At 46.4% G+C, this 21,511-nt stretch overlaps 1 protein-coding gene across 5 annotated transcripts in view; it reads right to left on the minus strand.

Moving 5' to 3' along the window:
* LOC138468296 (beta-1,3-galactosyltransferase 2-like) overlaps window positions 1-21,511 on the minus strand; it is a 574,221-nt gene that overhangs the window by 85,084 nt on the left and 467,626 nt on the right. The gene's annotated exons all lie outside the window — the stretch shown is intronic.

Genomic DNA, 21,511 nt, shown 5'->3' on the forward strand with positions numbered 1-21,511 from the left:
TGTAAGACAGACCCCACAGTGGCCTATTATACCTGACGTAATGCAGACTCCTGTAGTATAATTTATTGTATTTTGGAGTGCAGCGCCACTGCATGGGATCACATTATTGCTATAATGTGGCACACATATAGCCAGTCAGATGTTGCCAGTGTGACATATGGATATGCAAATGAAGACAGGTTTCAGATTTAAAAGCATAATAGAATTTTATTTTTCTTTCTTATTTGCAATGCCTCATTCACAGGAGAACACATTAGCTATCTAATTGACTGACTTAATTAACCAATAATAACACTAGCTCTAACTAAATAACATTATAATGTGCTCTCCATGTAGAAAAAGGAGGCAGGAATGACCTGTTCTGAGATTCAGTATAAACGTGCATTTTTCTCTGATTTTCTCTGGTTGCGCTGAAATGTGAAGGACGGAAAGGCAACAGGAAATCAAACAGAAACAGTTACTACAGTATGAAGATCCCATTGTTGGTGAAACAGGGGTGGCAACCTAATACACTTTCTGTTAATATGATTGGAGGGAAGTATATCTAAAGGCAGGCTGCGTAAGCAACAGAGCTTTGCTGTACGAGCTCTGACAGAATTCAGGCAGTTCATTTTTGCGGAGCTGCTGTGAAGAGGTCGCCTTTGCTGGGCTGTTGGGAGGAGTCGTTTCAGCTGCACTGCTGACCTTCAGAGACTGGGTATTCCTGGTCATTTGGCGCAGGTTTGAAAACTGTGCGTTTTCGCCGTGCCCTTCAAGTTGCAAGCTTACGAGGGCAACCCTGGGTCACTTCTCGGAGGTGGCAAGCCAAAGGATTTCGCGTGCCAGAGAGCTACAGATAACTGGTAATTATTATGTAAAATTGAGGGTGTGCCGCATGTATGAAGTGTTTTTTTCAGGCAGGAAAGATAGCAATAGGGAATCCCTGTGTTTAACTGCCACATTATAATGTTGCAATGCAAATGCTGTCCTATGGATGTAACTTTTCTTTTTCTTGTTGCAAATGTAAAGTGAAATTCATTGTATTATTGCATTTGTTTCTCTTCTGTTTATTTCAGAAAGGACTGTCTCACCAGAATGGTAATGTATTATTTTGAAATGAAATTGTTATAACACACAGTCTGTGTAAGGGGGTTTTTGCTTCTGTTTTTATTTGGTGCATCTAAAAAATACCCTGCAAGAAAGGGAAAGATGTTTAAGTAATACATTTGCCAAGTTTCCTATACAGATTAAGCAATGTCATTAGCAATTATAAATAGCTGTGTGCGTGATTCCACTCAGTGTATGTGTGTGTGGCTTCTGAGTGGAATATAATACAATAGTTCTTGCTGAGCGTACATGAATCAGCAAAAAGAGGCCTATGGAAACATAAACTCACTAATGTAAATAAATTAGTGATAATACCACAGGGGATTGAGAATGCTATATGTGAAAATTGTGGTATCTATGAATGCAGATCCGAGGCCTCTAGAGATCACACGAACAGTCTAAGCAAAAGAAGGGGTTTTGTATATTGGGGCTATAAATAAAACAGGAAATTATGCTCACCACTATACCACTATAAAGCCAAACCTAATCTAAATGCAAGTAGTAGTCATTGCCAAATTACCATTATTTTTGGCGGTAGGAAAATACCGCCAGGTCCCAAATCTACACAAAATACCCTACACCCCACAGTGGCCTATTATACCTGATGTAAGGCAGTTATTATACCTGATGTAAGGCAGATCCCATAGTGGCCTATTATACCTGATGTAAGGTAGACCCCAGAGTTGCCTATTATACCTGATGTAAGGCAGATCCCATAGTGGCCTATTATACCTGATGTAAGGCAGATCCCATAGTGGCCTATTATACCTGTTGTAAGGCAGACACCATAGTGGCCTATTATACCTGACATAAGGCATGCCCCACAGTGGCCTATTATAAGGCAGATCTCAGAGTGGCCTATTATAAGGCAGATCCCATAGTGGCCTATTATACCTGATGTAAGGCAGACCCCACAGTGGCCTATTATACCTGATATAAGGCAGCTATTATACCTGATGTAAGGCAGATCCCATAGTGGCCTATTATACCTGATGTAAGGCAGACCCCAGAGTTGCCTAATATACCTGATGTAAGGCAGACCCCAGAGTGGCCTATTATACCTGATGTAAGGCAGACACCAGAGTGGCTATTATACCTGATGTAAGGCAGATCTCAGAGTGGCCTATTATACCTGATGTAAGGCGGATCCGATAGTGGTCTATTATACCTGTTGTAAGGCAGACACCATAGTGGCCTATTATACCTGATGTAAGGCAGACCCCAGGGTGGCCTATTATACCTGATGTGAGGCAGACCTCAGAGAGGCCTATTATACCTGACATAAGGAAGGCCCCACAGTGGCCTATTATAAGGCAGATCCCAGAGTGGCCTATTATAAGGCAGATCCCAGAGTGGCCTATTATACCTGATGTAGGGCAGATCCCACAGTGGCCTATTATACCTGATGTAAGGCAGACCCCGCAGTGGCCTATTATACTTGATGTAAGGCAGACCCCACAGTGGCCTATTATACCTGATATAAGGCAGCTATTATATCTGATGTAAGGCAGATCCCACCATGGCCTATTATAGCTGATGTAAGGCAGACCCCAGAGCTGCCTAATATACCTGATGGAAGGCAGACCCCAGAGTAGCCTATTATACCTGATGTAAGACAGACCCCAGAGTGGCCTATTATACCTGATGTAAGGCAGAACCCGGAGTGACCTATTATACCCATAGTGGCCTATTATACCTGATGTGAGGCAGACCCCAAAGTGGCCTATTATACCTGATGTAAGGCAGAACCCAGAGTGGCCTATTATACCCATTGCGGCCTATTATACCTGATGTAAGGCAGATCCCATTGCGGCCTATTATACCTGATGTGAGGCAGACCCCAGAGTGGCCTATTATACCTGATGTAAGGCAGAACCCAGAGTGGCCTATTATACCCATAGTGGCTTATTATACCTGATGTGAGGCAGACCCCAGAGTGGCCTATTATACCTGATGTGAGGCAGACCCCAGAGTGGCCTATTATACCTGATGTAAGGCAGAACCCAGAGTGGCCTATTATACCCATTGCGGCCTGTTGTACCTGATGTAAGGCAGGTCCCATTGCGGCCAATTATACCTGATGTGAGGCAGACCCCAGAGTGGCCTATTATACCTGATGTAAGGCAGAACCCAGAGTGGCCTATTATACCCATAGTGGCCTATTATACCTGATGTGAGGCAGACCCCAGAGTGGCCTATTATACCCATAGTGGCCTATTATACCTGATGTAAGGCAGAACCCAGAGTGGCCTATTATATCCATAGTGGCCTATTATACCTGATGTAAGGCAGAACCCAGAGTGGCCTATTATACTCATAGTGGCCTATTATACCTGATGTGAGGCAGACCCCAGACTCGCCTATTATACCCATAGTGGCCTATTATACCTGATGTAAGGCAGAACCCAGAGTGGCCTATTATACGCATCGTGGCCTATTATACCTGATGTGAGGCAGACCCCAGAGTGGCCTATTATACCCATAGTGGCCTATTATAGGTGATGTAAGGCAGAACCCAGAGTGGCCTATTATACCTGATGTGAGGCAGACCCCAGAGTGGCCTATTATACCCATAGTGGCCTATTATACCTGATGTGAGGCAGAACCCAGAGTGGCCTATTATACTCATAGTGACCTATTATACCTGATGTGAGGCAGAACCCAGAGTGGCCTATTATACCTGATGTGAGGCAGACCCCAGAATGGCCTATTATACCCATAGTGGCCTATTATAGGTGATGTAAGGCAGAACCCAGAGTGGCCTATTATACCTGATGTGAGGCAGACCCCAGAGTGGCCTATTATACCCACAGTGGCCTATTATACCTAATATAAGGCAGCTATTATACCTGATGTAAGGCAGTCCCTAGAGTTGCCTATTATACCTGATGTAAGGCAGAACCCAGAGTGGCCTATTATACGCATCGTGGCCTATTATACCTGATGTGAGGCAGACCCCAGAGTGGCCTATTATACCCATAGTGGCCTATTATAGGTGATGTAAGGCAGAACCCAGAGTGGCCTATTATACCTGATGTGAGGCAGACCCCAGAGTGGCCTATTATACCCATAGTGGCCTATTATAGCTGATGTGAGGCAGACCCCAGACTGTCCTATTATACCCATAGTGGCCTATTATACCTGATGTAAGGCAGAACCCAGAGTGGCCTATTATAGCCATTGCGGCCTATTATACCTGATGTAAGGCAGACCCCATTGCGGCCTATTATACCTGATGTGAGGCAGACCCCAGAGTGGCCTATTATACCTGATGTAAGGCAGAACCCAGAGTGGCCTATTATACCCATAGTGGCCTATTATACCTGATGTGAGGCAGACCCCAGAGTGGCCTATTATACCTGATGTGAGGCAGACCCCAGAGTGGCCTATTATACCTGATGTGAGGCAGACCCCAGAGTGGCCTATTATACCTGATGTAAGGCAGAACCCAGAGTGGCCTATTATACCCATTGCGGCCTATTATACCTGATGTAAGGCAGGTCCCATTGCGGCCTATTATACCTGATGTGAGGCAGACCCCAGAGTGGCCTATTATACCTGATGTAAGGCAGAACCCAGAGTGGCCTATTATACCCATAGTGGCCTATTATACCTGATGTGAGGCAGACCCCAGAGTGGCCTATTATACCCATAGTGGCCTATTATACCTGATGTAAGGCAGAACCCAGAGTGGCCTATTACATCCATAGTGGCCTATTATACCTGATGTAAGGCAGAACCCAGAGTGGCCTATTATACTCATAGTGGCCTATTATACCTGATGTGAGGCAGACCCCAGACTCGCCTATTATACCCATAGTGGCCTATTATACCTGATGTAAGGCAGAACCCAGAGTGGCCTATTATACGCATAGTGGCCTATCATACCTGATGTGAGGCAGACCCCAGAGTGGCCTAATATACCCATAGGGCCTATTATAGCTGATGTAAGGCAGAACCCAGAGTGGCCTATTATACCTGATGTGAGGCAGACCCCAGAGTGGCCTATTATACCCATAGTGGCCTATTATACCTGATGTGAGGCAGAACCCAGAGTGGCCTATTATACTCATAGTGGCCTATTATACCTGATGTGAGGCAGACCCCAGACTGTCCTATTATACCCATAGTGGCCTATTATACCTGATGTAAGGCAGAACCCAGAGTGGCCTATTATACCCATAGTGGCCTATTATACCTGATGTGAGGCAGACCCCAAACTGTCCTATTATACCCATAGTGGCCTATTATACCTGATGTAAGGCAGAACCCAGATTGGCCTATTATACCCGATGTGAGGCAGACCCCAGAGTGGCCTATTATACCCATTGTGGCCTATTATACCTGATGTGAGGCAGACCCCAAACTGTCCTATTATACCCATAGTGGCCTATTATACCTGATGTAAGGCAGAACCCAGAGTGGCCTATTATACCCATAGTGGCCTATTATACCTGATGTAAGGCAGACCCGACAGTGGCCTATTATTCCTGATATAAGGCAGACCCCACAGTGGCCTATTATACCTGATATAAGGCAGCTATTATACCTGGTGTAAGGCAGATCCCACAGTGGCCTATTTTACCTGATGTAAGGCAGACCCCAGAGTTGCCTAATATACCTGATGTAAGGCAGACCCCAGAGTGGCCTATTATACCTGATGTAAGGCAGATCCTATAGTGGCCTATTATACCTGATTGAAGGCAGACCCCAGAGTAGCCTATTATACCTGATGTAAGGCAGATCCCAGAATGGCCTATTATATGTGATGTAAGGCAGAACCCAGAGTGGCCTATTATACTCATAGTGGCCTATTATACCTGATGTGAGGCAGAAACCAGTGTGGCCTATTATACCTGATGTAAGGCAGAACCCAGAGTGGCCTATTATGCCCATAGTGGCCTATTATACCTGATGTGAGGCAGACCCCATAGTGGCCTATTATACCTGATGTGAGGCAGACCCCAGAGTGGCCTATTATACCCATAGTGGCCTATTATAGCTGATGTGAGGCAGAACCCAGAGTGGCCTATTATACCTGATGTGAGGCAGACCCCAGAGTGGCCTATTATACTCATAGTGGCCTATTATACCTGATGTGAGGCAGACCCCAGACTGTCCTATTATACCCATAGTGGCCTATTATACCTGATGTGAGGCAGACCCCAAACTGTCCTATTATACCCATAGTGGCCTATTATACCTGATGTAAGGCAGAACCCAGAGTGGCCTATTATACCCGATGTGAGGCAGACCCCAGAGTGGTCTATTATACCCATTGTGGCCTATTATACCTGATGTGAGGCAGACCCCAAACTGTCCTATTATACCCATAGTGGCCTATTATACCTGATGTAAGGCAGAACCCAGAGTGGCCTATTATACCCATAGTGGCCTATTATACCTGATGTAAGGCAGACCCGACAGTGGCCTATTATTCCTGATATAAGGCAGACCCCAAAGTGGCCTATTATACCTGATATAAGGCAGCTATTATACCTGGTGTAAGGCAGATCCCACAGTGGCCTATTTTACCTGATGTAAGGCAGACCCCAGAGTTGCCTAATATACCTGATGTAAGGCAGACCCCAGAGTGGCCTATTATACCTGATGTAAGGCAGATCCTATAGTGGCCTATTATACCTGATTGAAGGCAGACCCCAGAGTAGCCTATTATACCTGATGTAAGGCAGATCCCAGAATGGCCTATTATATGTGATGTAAGGCAGAACCCAGAGTGGCCTATTATACTCATAGTGGCCTATTATACCTGATGTGAGGCAGAAACCAGAGTGGCCTATTATACCTGATGTAAGGCAGAACCCAGAGTGGCCTATTATACCCATAGTGGCCTATTATACCTGATGTGAGGCAGACCCCAGAGTGGCCTATTATACCTGATGTAAGGCAGAACCCAGAGTGGACTAATATACCCATAGTGGCCTATTATACCTGATGTGAGGCAGACCCCAGAGTGGCCTACTATACCTGATGTAAGGCAGAACCCACAGTGGCCTATTATACCCATAGTGGCCTATTATACCTGATGTAAGGCAGATCCCACAGTGGCCTATTATACCTGATGTAAGGCAGACCCCACAGTGGCCTATTATACCTGATATAAGGCAGACCCCACAGTGGCCTATTATACCTAATATAAGGCAGCTATTATACCTGATGTAAGGCAGTCCCTAGAGTTGCCTATTATACCTGATGTAAGGCAGAACCCAGAGTGGCCTATTATACGCATCGTGGCCTATTATACCTGATGTGAGGCAGACCCCAGAGTGGCCTATTATACCCATAGTGGCCTATTATAGGTGATGTAAGGCAGAACCCAGAGTGGCCTATTATACCTGATGTGAGGCAGACCCCAGAGAGGCCTATTATACCCATAGTGGCCTATTATAGCTGATGTGAGGCAGACCCCAGACTGTCCTATTATACTCATAGTGACCTATTATACCTGATGTGAGGCAGACCCCAGACTCTCCTATTATACCCATAGTGGCCTATTATACCTGATGTAAGGCAGAACCCAGAGTGGCCTATTATACCCATAGTGGCCTATTATAGCTGATGTGAGGCAGACCCCAGACTGTCCTATTATACCCATAGTGGCCTATTATACCTGATGTAAGGCAGAACCCAGAGTGGCCTATTATAGCCATTGCGGCCTATTATACCTGATGTAAGGCAGACCCCATTGCGGCCTATTATACCTGATGTGAGGCAGACCCCAGAGTGGCCTATTATACCTGATGTAAGGCAGAACCCAGAGTGGCCTATTATACCCATAGTGGCCTATTATACCTGATGTGAGGCAGACCCCAGAGTGGCCTATTATACCTGATGTGAGGCAGACCCCAGAGTGGCCTATTATACCTGATGTGAGGCAGACCCCAGAGTGGCCTATTATACCTGATGTAAGGCAGAACCCAGAGTGGCCTATTATACCCATTGCGGCCTATTATACCTGATGTAAGGCAGGTCCCATTGCGGCCTATTATACCTGATGTGAGGCAGACCCCAGAGTGGCCTATTATACCTGATGTAAGGCAGAACCCAGAGTGGCCTATTATACCCATAGTGGCCTATTATACCTGATGTGAGGCAGACCCCAGAGTGGCCTATTATACCCATAGTGGCCTATTATACCTGATGTAAGGCAGAACCCAGAGTGGCCTATTACATCCATAGTGGCCTATTATACCTGATGTAAGGCAGAACCCAGAGTGGCCTATTATACTCATAGTGGCCTATTACACCTGATGTGAGGCAGACCCCAGACTCGCCTATTATACCCATAGTGGCCTATTATACCTGATGTAAGGCAGAACCCAGAGTGGCCTATTATACGCATAGTGGCCTATCATACCTGATGTGAGGCAGACCCCAGAGTGGCCTAATATACCCATAGGGCCTATTATAGCTGATGTAAGGCAGAACCCAGAGTGGCCTATTATACCTGATGTGAGGCAGACCCCAGAGTGGCCTATTATACCCATAGTGGCCTATTATACCTGATGTGAGGCAGAACCCAGAGTGGCCTATTATACTCATAGTGGCCTATTATACCTGATGTGAGGCAGACCCCAGACTGTCCTATTATACCCATAGTGGCCTATTATACCTGATGTAAGGCAGAACCCAGAGTGGCCTATTATACCCATAGTGGCCTATTATACCTGATGTGAGGCAGACCCCAAACTGTCCTATTATACCCATAGTGGCCTATTATACCTGATGTAAGGCAGAACCCAGAGTGGCCTATTATACCCGATGTGAGGCAGACCCCAGAGTGGCCTATTATACCCATTGTGGCCTATTATACCTGATGTGAGGCAGACCCCAAACTGTCCTATTATACCCATAGTGGCCTATTATACCTGATGTAAGGCAGAACCCAGAGTGGCCTATTATACCCATAGTGGCCTATTATACCTGATGTAAGGCAGACCCGACAGTGGCCTATTATTCCTGATATAAGGCAGACCCCACAGTGGCCTATTATACCTGATATAAGGCAGCTATTATACCTGGTGTAAGGCAGATCCCACAGTGGCCTATTTTACCTGATGTAAGGCAGACCCCAGAGTTGCCTAATATACCTGATGTAAGGCAGACCCCAGAGTGGCCTATTATACCTGATGTAAGGCAGATCCTATAGTGGCCTATTATACCTGATTGAAGGCAGACCCCAGAGTAGCCTATTATACCTGATGTAAGGCAGATCCCAGAATGGCCTATTATATGTGATGTAAGGCAGAACCCAGAGTGGCCTATTATACTCATAGTGGCCTATTATACCTGATGTGAGGCAGAAACCAGTGTGGCCTATTATACCTGATGTAAGGCAGAACCCAGAGTGGCCTATTATACCCATAGTGGCCTATTATACCTGATGTGAGGCAGACCCCAGAGTGGCCTATTATACCTGATGTAAGGCAGAACCCAGAGTGGACTAATATACCCATAGTGGCCTATTATACCTGATGTGAGGCAGACCCCAGAGTGGCCTACTATACCTGATGTAAGGCAGAACCCACAGTGGCCTATTATACCGATAGTGGCCTATTATACCTGATGTAAGGCAGATCCCACAGTGGCCTATTATACCTGATGTAAGGCAGACCCCACAGTGGCCTATTATACCTGATATAAGGCAGACCCCACAGTGGCCTATTATACCTAATATAAGGCAGCTATTATACCTGATGTAAGGCAGTCCCTAGAGTTGCCTAATATACCTGATGTAAGGCAGACCCCAGAGTGGCCTATTATACCCAGAGTGGCCTATTATACCCAGAGTGGCCTATTATGCCCATAGTGGCCTATTATACCTGATGTGAGGCAGACCCCATAGTGGCCTATTATACCTGATGTGAGGCAGACCCCAGAGTGGCCTATTATACCCATAGTGGCCTATTATAGCTGATGTGAGGCAGAACCCAGAGTGGCCTATTATACCTGATGTGAGGCAGACCCCAGAGTGGCCTATTATACTCATAGTGGCCTATTATACCTGATGTGAGGCAGACCCCAGACTGTCCTATTATACCCATAGTGGCCTATTATACCTGATGTGAGGCAGACCCCAAACTGTCCTATTATACCCATAGTGGCCTATTATACCTGATGTAAGGCAGAACCCAGAGTGGCCTATTATACCCGATGTGAGGCAGACCCCAGAGTGGTCTATTATACCCATTGTGGCCTATTATACCTGATGTGAGGCAGACCCCAAACTGTCCTATTATACCCATAGTGGCCTATTATACCTGATGTAAGGCAGAACCCAGAGTGGCCTATTATACCCATAGTGGCCTATTATACCTGATGTAAGGCAGACCCGACAGTGGCCCATTATTCCTGATATAAGGCAGACCCCAAAGTGGCCTATTATACCTGATATAAGGCAGCTATTATACCTGGTGTAAGGCAGATCCCACAGTGGCCTATTTTACCTGATGTAAGGCAGACCCCAGAGTTGCCTAATATACCTGATGTAAGGCAGACCCCAGAGTGGCCTATTATACCTGATGTAAGGCAGATCCTATAGTGGCCTATTATACCTGATTGAAGGCAGACCCCAGAGTAGCCTATTATACCTGATGTAAGGCAGATCCCAGAATGGCCTATTATATGTGATGTAAGGCAGAACCCAGAGTGGCCTATTATACTCATAGTGGCCTATTATACCTGATGTGAGGCAGAAACCAGAGTGGCCTATTATACCTGATGTAAGGCAGAACCCAGAGTGGCCTATTATACCCATAGTGGCCTATTATACCTGATGTGAGGCAGACCCCAGAGTGGCCTATTATACCTGATGTAAGGCAGAACCCAGAGTGGACTAATATACCCATAGTGGCCTATTATACCTGATGTGAGGCAGACCCCAGAGTGGCCTACTATACCTGATGTAAGGCAGAACCCACAGTGGCCTATTATACCCATAGTGGCCTATTATACCTGATGTAAGGCAGATCCCACAGTGGCCTATTATACCTGATGTAAGGCAGACCCCACAGTGGCCTATTATACCTGATATAAGGCAGACCCCACAGTGGCCTATTATACCTAATATAAGGCAGCTATTATACCTGATGTAAGGCAGTCCCTAGAGTTGCCTAATATACCTGATGTAAGGCAGACCCCAGAGTGGCCTATTATACCCAGAGTGGCCTATTATACCCAGAGTGGCCTATTATGCCCATAGTGGCCTATTATACCTGATGTGAGGCAGACCCCATAGTGGCCTATTATACCTGATGTGAGGCAGACCCCAGAGTGGCCTATTATACCCATAGTGGCCTATTATAGCTGATGTGAGGCAGAACCCAGAGTGGCCTATTATACCTGATGTGAGGCAGACCCCAGAGAGGCCTATTATACCCATAGTGGCCTATTATAGCTGATGTGAGGCAGACCCCAGACTGTCCTATTATACTCATAGTGACCTATTATACCTGATGTGAGGCAGACCCCAGACTCTCCTATTATACCCATAGTGGCCTATTATACCTGATGTAAGGCAGAACCCAGAGTGGCCTATTATACCCATAGTGGCCTATTATAGCTGATGTGAGGCAGACCCCAGACTGTCCTATTATACCCATAGTGGCCTATTATATCTGATGTAAGGCAGAACCCAGAGTGGCCTATTATACCCATAGTGGCCTATTATACCTGATGTGAGGAAGACCCCAGACTGTCCTATTATACCCATAGTGGCCTATTATACCTGATGTAAGGCAGAACCCAGAGTGGCCTATTATACCCATAGTGGCCTATTATACCTGATGTAAGGCAGATCCCACAGTGGCCTATTTTACCTGATGTAAGGCAGACCCCATAGTTGCCTAATATACCTGATGTAAGGCAGACCCCAGAGTGGCCTATTATACCTGATGTAAGGCAGATCCTATAGTGGCCTATTATACCTGATTGAAGGCAGACCCCAGAGTGGCCTATTATACCTGATGTAAGGCAGATCCCAGAGTGGCCTATTATATGTGATGTAAGGCAGAACCCAGAGTGGCCTATTATACTCATTGTGGCCTATTATACCTGATGTAAGGCAGATCCCACAGTGGCCTATTTTACCTGATGTAAGGCAGACCCCATAGTTGCCTAATATACCTGATGTAAGGCAGACCCCAGAGTGGCCTATTATACCTGATGTAAGGCAGATCCTATAGTGGCCTATTATACCTGATTGAAGGCAGACCCCAGAGTGGCCTATTATACCTGATGTAAGGCAGATCCCAGAGTGGCCTATTATATGTGATGTAAGGCAGATCCCACAGTGGCCTATTTTACCTGATGTAAGGCAGACCCCATAGTTGCCTAATATACCTGATGTAAGGCAGACCCCAGAGTGGCCTATTATACCTGATGTAAGGCAGATCCTATAGTGGCCTATTATACCTGATTGAAGGCAGACCCCAGAGTGGCCTATTATACCTGATGTAAGGCAGATCCCAGAGTGGCCTATTATATGTGATGTAAGGCAGAACCCAGAGTGGCCTATTATACTCATAGTGGCCTATTATACCTGATGTGAGGCAGAACCCAGAGTGGCCTAATATACCTGGTGTAAGGCAGAACCCAGAGTGGCCTATTATACCCATAGTGGCCTATTATACCTGATGTGAGGCAGACCCCAGAGCGGCCTATTATACCTGATGTAAGGCAGAACCCAGAGTGGACTAATATACCCATAGTGGCCTATTATACCTGATGTGAGGTAGACCCCAGAGTGGCCTACTATACCTGATGTAAGGCAGAACCCAGAGTGGCCTATTATACCAATAGTGGCCTATTATACCAGATGTGAGGCATACCCCAGAGTGGCCTATTATACCTGATGTAAGGCAGAACCCAGAGTGGCCTATTATACCCATAGTGGCCTATTATACCTGATGTAAGGCAGATCCCACAGTGGCCTATTATACCTGATGTAAGGCAGACCCCACAGTGGCTTATTATACCCGATATAAGGCAGACCCCACAGTGGCCTATTATACCTAATATAAGGCAGCTATTATACCTGATGTAAGGCAGTCCCCAGCGTTGCCTAATATACCTGATGTAAGGCAGACCCCAGAGTGGCCTATTATAGCTGATGTAAGGCAGAACCCAGAGTGGCCTATTATACCCAGAGTGGCCTATTATACCCATAGTGGCCAATTATACCTGATGTGAGGCAGACCCCAGAGTGGCCTATTATACCTGATGTAAGGCAGAACCCAGAGTGGTCTATTATACCCATAGTGGCCTATTATACCTGATGTGAGGCAGACCCCAGAGTGGCCTATTATACCCATATTGGCCTATTATACCTGACGTAAGGCAGATCCCACAGTGGCCTATTATACCTGATGTAAGGCAGACCCCACAGAAGCCCATTATACCTGATGTAAAGCAGACCCCACAGTGGCCTATTATACCTGATATAAGGCAGCTTTTATACATGATGTAAGGCAGATCCCATAGTGGCCTATTATACCTGATGTAAGGCAGACCCCAGAGTGGCCTATTATACCTGATGTAAGGCAGAACCCAGATTGGCCTATTATACCCATAGTGGCCTATTATACCTGATGTGAGGCAGACCCCAGAGTGGCCTATTATACCTGATGTGAGGCAGAACCCAGAGTGGCCTATTATACCCATAGTGGCCTATCATACCTGATGTGAGGCAGACCCCAGAGTGGCCTATTATACCTTACGTAAGGCAGACCCCAGAGATGCCTATTATACCTGATGTAAGGCAGACCCCACAGTGGCTATTATACCTGATGTAAGGCAGACCTCAGAGAGGCCTATTATAACTGACGTAAGGCAGACCTCGCAGTGGCCTATTATACCTGATGTAAGGCAGACCTCAGAGATGCCTATTATACCTGATGTAAGGCAGACCCCACAGTGGCCTATTATGGTTGTAGGTCAAATGATCTAATTTTTTTTGTTTTTTTTCACATTTTGTTTTGGGGGGGGGGGGGGTCCCCCCAACCCTCTTTTTTTGCTAAAAACCACTTTTTTCCCTTAAACGAAAACCTAAAATAATATATATAACTAAAAAAAAATTCGATCATTCGACCTGCCGACCAGATTGTGTCGACCTTTTGACTGTCGACCATTTGACTAGACAGCGCCTATTATACCTGATGTAAGGCAGAACCTAGAGTGGCCTATTATACCTGATGTAAGGTAGATATTATACCTGATGTAAGTCAGACCCCACAGTGGCCTATTATACCTAATGTAAGGCAGACCCCAGAGTGGCCTATTATACCTGATGTGAGGCAGACCACAGAGAGGCCTATTATACCTGATGTAAGGCAGAACCTAGAGTGGCCTATTATACCTGATGTAAGGTCGACATTATACCTGATGTAAGGCAGATCCCAGAGTGGCCTATTATACCTGATGTAAGGCAGACCCCACAGTGGCCTATTAAACCTGATGTAAGGCAGATCCCAGAGTGGCCTATTATACCTGATGTAAGGCAGATCTCAGAGTGGCCTATTATACCTGATGTAAGGCAGATCCCAGAGTGGCCTATTATACCTGACGTAAGGCAGACCCCACAGTGGCCTAATATACCCGATGTAAGGCAGATCCCAGAGTGGCCTATCATATCTGATGTAAGGCAGACCCCAGAGTGGCTTATTATACCTGATGTAAGGCAGATCCCAGAGTGGCCTATTATACCCGATGTAAAACAGACCCCATAGTGGCCTATTATACCTGTTGTGAGGAAGATCCCATTGTGGCCTATAATACCCGATGTAAGGCAGATCCCAGAGTGGCCTATTATACCCGATGTACGGCAGACCTCACAGTGGCCTATTATACCTGATGTAAGGCAGCTTTTATGCCTGAGGTAAGGCAGACTCCAGAGAGGACTATTATACCTGACGTAAGGCAGACCCCATAGTGGCCTATTATACTTGATGTAAGGCAGATGCCAGAGTGGCCTTTTATCCCTGACGTAAGGCAGACCCCAATCCCAGAGCAGCCTATCATACCTGATGTAAGTCAGATCCCAGAGTGGTCCATTATACCAACTGTAAGGTTCATATTATACCTGATGTAATGCAGACCCCAGAGTCGCCTATTATAATTGATGTAAGGCAAATCTCAGAGTGGTCTATTATACCTGATGTAAGGCAGATGCCAGAGTGGCCTATTATACCTGATGTAAGGCAGATCCCAGAGTGGCCTATTATAGCTGATGTAAGGCAGATCCCAGAGTGGCCTATTATACCCGATGTAAGGCAGACCCCAGAGTGGCCTATTATACCTGATGTAAGGCAGATCCCAGAGTGGCCTATTATACCCGATGTAAGACAGACCCCATAGTGGCCTATTATACCCGCTGTGAGGAAGATCCCATTGTGGCCTATAATACCTGATGTAAGGCATATCCCAGAGTGGCCTATTATACCCGATGTAAGGCAGACCTCAAAGTGGCCTATTATACCTGATGTAAGGCAGCTATTATGCCTGAGGTAAGGCAGGCTCCAGAGAGGAATATTATACCTGACGTAAGGCAGACCCCGTAGTGGCCTATTATACTTGATGCAAGGCAGATGCCAGAGTGGCCTTTTATCCCTGACATAAGGCAGACCCCGCTCCCAGAGCAGCCTATTATACCTGATGTAAGTCAGATCCCAGAGTGGTCCATTATACCAACTGTAACATTCATATTATACCTGATATAAGGCAGACCCCAAAGTGGCCTATTATACCCATTGCGGCCTATCTTACCTGATGTAAGGCAGACCCCATAGCGGCCTATTATACCTGATGTGAGGCAGACCCCAGAGTGGCCTATTATACCTGATGTAAGGCAGAACCCAGAGTGGCCTATTATACCCATAGTGGCCTATTATACCTGATGTGAGGCAGACCCCAGAGTGGCCTATTATACCTGATGTGAGGCAGACCCCAGAGTGGCCTATTATACCTGATGTAAGGCAGAACCCAGAGTGGCCTATTATACCCATTGCGGCCTATTATACCTGATGTAAGGCAGGTCCCATTGTGGCCTATTATACCTGATGTGAGGCAGACCCCAGAGTGGCCCATTATACATGATGTAAGGCAGAACCCAGAGTGGCCTATTATACCCATAGTGGCCTATTATACCTGATGTGAGGCAGACCCCAGAGTGGCCTATTATACCCATAGTGGCCTATTATACCTGATGTAAGGCAGAACCCAGAGTGGCCTATTATATCCATAGTGGCCTATTATACCTGATGTAAGGCAGAACCCAGAGTGGCCTATTATACTCATAGTGGCCTATTATACCTGATGTGAGGCAGACCCCAGACTCGCCTATTATACCCATAGTGGCCTATTATACCTGATGTAAGGCAGATCCCAGAGTGGCCTATTATACTCATAGTGGCCTATTATACCTGATGTGAGGCAGAACCCAGAGTGGCCTATTATACCCATAGTGGCCTATTATACCTGATGTGAGGCAGACCCCAGAGTGGCCTATTATACCTGATGTAAGGCAGAACCCAGAGTGGACTAATATACCCATAGTGGCCTATTATACCTGATGTGAGGCAGACCCCAGAGTGGCCTACTATACCTGATGTAAGGCAGAACCCAGAGTGGCCTATTATACCCATAGTGGCCTATTATACCTGATGTGAGGCATACCCCAGAGTGGCCTATTATACCTGATGTAAGGCAGAACCCAGAGTGGCCTATTATACCCATAGTGGCCTATTATACCTGATGTAAGGCAGATCCCACAGTGGCCTATCATACCTGATATAAGGCAGGCCCCACAGTGGCCTATTATACCTAATATAAGGCAGCTATTATAACTGATGTAAGGCAGTCCCTAGAGTTGCCTAATATACCTGATGTAAGGCAGACCCCAGAGAGGCCTATTATAGCTGATGTAAGGCAGAACCCAGAGTGGCCTATTATACCCAGAGTGGCCTATTATGCCCATAGTGGCCTATTATACCCGATGTGAGGCAGACCCCATAGTGGCCTATTATACCTGATGTAAGGCAGAACCCAGAGTGGCCTATTATACCCATAGTGGCCTATTATACCTGATGTGAGGCAGGCCCCAGAGTGGCCTATTATACCCATATTGGCCTATTATACCTGACGTAAGGCAGATCCCACAGTGGCCTATTATACCTGATGTAAGGCAGACCCCACAGAGGCCTATTATGCCTGATGTAAGGCAGACCCCACAGTGGCCTATTATACCTGATATAAGGCAGCTTTTATACCTGATGTAAGGCAGATCCCATAGTGGCCTATTATACCTGATGTAAGGCAGACCCCAGAGTTGCCTAACATACCTGATGTAAGGCAGACCCCAGAGTGGCCTATTATACCTGATGTAAGGCAGATCCCATAGTGGCCTATTATACCTGATGGAAGGCAGACCCCATAGTAGCCTATTATACCTGATGTAAGACAGACCCCAGAGTGGCCTATTATACCTGATGTAAGGCAGACCCCAAAGTGGCTTATTATACCTGATGTAAGGCAGAACCCAGAGTGGCCTATTATACCCATTGCGGCCTATCTTACCTGATGTAAGGCAGACCCCATTGCGGCCTATTATACCTGATGTGAGGCAGACCCCAGAGTGGCCTATTATACCTGATGTAAGGCAGATCCCAGAGTGGCCTATTATAGCTGATGTAAGGTAGATCCCAGAGTGGCCTATTATACCCGATGTAAGGCAGACCCCAGAGTGGCCTATTATACCTGATGTAAGGCAGAACCCAGAATGGCCTATTATACCCATTGCGGCCTATTATACCTGATGTAAGGCAGACCCCATTGCGGCCTATTATACCTGATGTGAGGCAGACCCCAGAGTGGCCTATTATACCTGATGTAAGGCAGATCCCAGAGTGGCCTATTATACCCATAGTGGCCTATTATACCTGATGTGAGGCAGACCCCAGAGTGGCCCATTTTATACCTGATGTAAGGCAGAACCCAGAGTGGCCTATTATACCCATAGTGGCCTATTATACCTGATGTGAGGCAGACCCCAGAGTGGCCTATTAAACCTGATGTAAGGCAGAACCCAGAGTGGCCTATTATACCCATTGCGGCCTATTATACCTGATGTAAGGCAGGTCCCATTGCGGCCTATTATACCTGATGTGAGGCAGACCCCAGAGTGGCCTATTATACCTGATGTAAGGCAGAACCAAGAGTGGCCTATTATACCCATAGTGTCCTATTATACCTGATGTGAGGCAGACCCCAGAGTGGCCTATTATACCCATAGTGGCCTATTATACCTGATGTAAGGCAGAACCCAGAGTGGCCTATTATATCCATAGTGGCCTATTATACCTGATGTAAGGCAGAACCCAGAGTGGCCTATTATACTCATAGTGGCCTATTATACCTGATGTGAGGCAGACCCCAGACTCGCCTATTATACCCATAGTGGCCTATTATAGCTGATGTAAGGCAGAACCCAGAGTGGCCTATTATACCCATAGTGGCCTATTATACCTGATGTGAGGCAGAACCCAGAGTGGCCTATTATACTCATAGTGGCCTATTATACCTGATGTGAGGCAGACCCCAGACTGTCCTATTATACCCATAGTGGCCTATTATACCTGATGTAAGGCAGAACCCAGAGTGGCCTATTATACCCATAGTGGCCTATTATACCTGATGTGAGGCAGACCCCAGACTGTCCTATTATACCCATAGTGGCCTATTATACCTGATGTAAGGCAGAACCCAGAGTGGCCTATTATACCCATAGTGGCCTATTATACCTGATGTGAGGCAGACCCCAGAGTGGCCTATTATACCCATTGTGGCCTATTATACCTGATGTAAGGCAGACCCGACAGTGGCCTATTATACCTGATGTAAGGCAGAACCCAGAGTGGCCTATTATACCCATAGTGGCCTATTATACCTGATGTGAGGCAGACCCCAGACTGTCCTATTATACCCATAGTGGCCTATTATACCTGATGTAAGGCAGAACCCAGAGTGCCCTATTATACCCATAGTGGCCTATTATACCTGATGTGAGGCAGACCCCAGAGTGGCCTATTATACCCATAGTGGCCTATTATAGCTGATGTAAGGCAGAACCCAGAGTGGCCTATTATACCTGATGTGAGGCAGACCCCAGAGTGGCCTATTATACCCCTAGTGGCCTATTGTACCTGATGTGAGGCAGAACCCAGGGTGGCCTATTATACTCATAGTGGCCTATTATACCTGATGTGAGGCAGACCCCCGACTGTCCTATTATACCCATAGTGGCCTATTATACCTGATGTAAGGCAGAACCCAGAGTGGCCTATTATACCCATAGTGGCCTATTATACCTGATGTGAGGCAGACCCCAGACTGTCCTATTACACCCATAGTGGCCTATTATACCTGATGTAAGGCAGAACCCAGAGTGGCCTATTATACCCATAGTGGCCTATTATACCTGATGTGAGGCAGACCCCAGGGTGGCCTATTATACCCATTGTGGCCTATTATACCTGATGTAAGGCAGACCCGACAGTGGCCTATTATACCTGATATAAGGCAGACCCCACAGTGGCCTATTATACCTGATATAAGGCAGCTATTATACCTGGTGTAAGGCAGATCCCACAGTGGCCTATGTCACCTGATGTAAGGCAGACCCCAGAGTTGCCTAATATACCTGATGTAAGGCAGACCCCGGAGTGGCCTATTATACCTGATGTAAGGCAGATCCTATAGTGGCCTATTATACCTGATTGAAGGCAGACCCCAGAGTGGCCTATTATACCTGATGTAAGGCAGATCCCAGAGTGGCCTATTATATGTGATGTAAGGCAGAACCCAGAGTGGCCTATTATACTCATAGTGGCCTATTATACCTGATGTGAGGCAGAACCCAGAGTGGCCTATTATACCTGATGTAAGGCAGAACCCAGAGTGGCCTATTATACCCATAGTGGCCTATTATACCTGATGTGAGGCAGACCCCAGGGTGGCCTATTATACCCATTGTGGCCTATTATACCTGATGTAAAGCAGACCCGACAGTGGCCTATTATACCTGATATAAGGCAGACCCCACAGTGGCCTATTATACCTGATATAAGGCAGCTATTATACCTGGTGTAAGGCAGATCCCACAGTGGCCTATTTCACCTGATGTAAGGCAGACCCCAGAGTTGCCTAATATACCTGATGTAAGGCAGACCCCAGAGTGGCCTATTATACCTGATGTAAGGCAGATCCTATAGTGGCCTATTATACCTGATTGAAGGCAGACCCCAGAGTGGCCTATTATACCTGATGTAAGGCAGATCCCAGAGTGGCCTATTATATGTGATGTAAGGCAGAACCCAGAGTGGCCTATTATACTCATAGTGGCCTATTATACCTGATGTGAGGCAGAACCCAGAGTGGCCTATTATACCTGATGTAAGGCAGAACCCAGAGTGGCCTATTATACCCATAGTGGCCTATTATACCTGATGTGAGGTAGACCCCAGGGTGGCCTATTATACCCATTGTGGCCTATTATACCTGATGTAAGGCAGACCCGACAGTGGCCTATTATACCTGATATAAGGCAGACCCCACAGTGGCCTATTATACCTGATATAAGGCAGCTATTATACCTGGTGTAAGGCAGATCCCACAGTGGCCTATTTCACCTGATGTAAGGCAGACCCCAGAGTTGCCTAATATACCTGATGTAAGGCAGACCCCAGAGTGGCCTATTATACCTGATGTAAGGCAGATCCTATAGTGGCCTATTATACCTGATTGAAGGCAGACCCCAGAGTGGCCTATTATACCTGATGTAAGGCAGATCCCAGAGTGGCCTATTATACCTGATGTGAGGCAGAACCCAGAGTGGCCTATTATACCTGATGTAAGGCAGAACCCAGAGTGGCCTATTATACCCATAGTGGCCTATTATACCTGATGTGAGGCAGACCCCAGAGTGGCCTATTATACCTGATGTAAGGCAGAACCCAGAGTGGACTAATATACCCATAGTGGCCTATTATACCTGATGTGAGGTAGACCCCCGAGTGGCCTACTATACCTGATGTAAGGCAGAACCCAGAGTGGCCTATTATACCAATAGTGGCCTATTATACCAGATGTGAGGCATACCCCAAAGTGGCCTATTATACCTGATGTAAGGCAGAACCCAGAGTGGCCTATTATACCCATAGTGGCCTATTATACCTGATGTAAGGCAGATCCCACAGTGGCCTATTATACCTGATGTAAGGCAGACCCCACGGTGGCCTATTATACCTGATATAAGGCAGACCCCACAGTGGCCTATTATACCTAATATAAGGCAGCTATTATACCTGATGTAAGGCAGTCCCCAGAGTTGCCTAATATACCTGATGTAAGGCAG

This window comes from Ambystoma mexicanum, chromosome 4q (genome assembly GCF_040938575.1).
Source record: "Ambystoma mexicanum isolate Mex_15411 chromosome 4q, UKY_AmexF1_1, whole genome shotgun sequence".
Taxonomy (NCBI): domain Eukaryota; kingdom Metazoa; phylum Chordata; class Amphibia; order Caudata; family Ambystomatidae; genus Ambystoma; species Ambystoma mexicanum.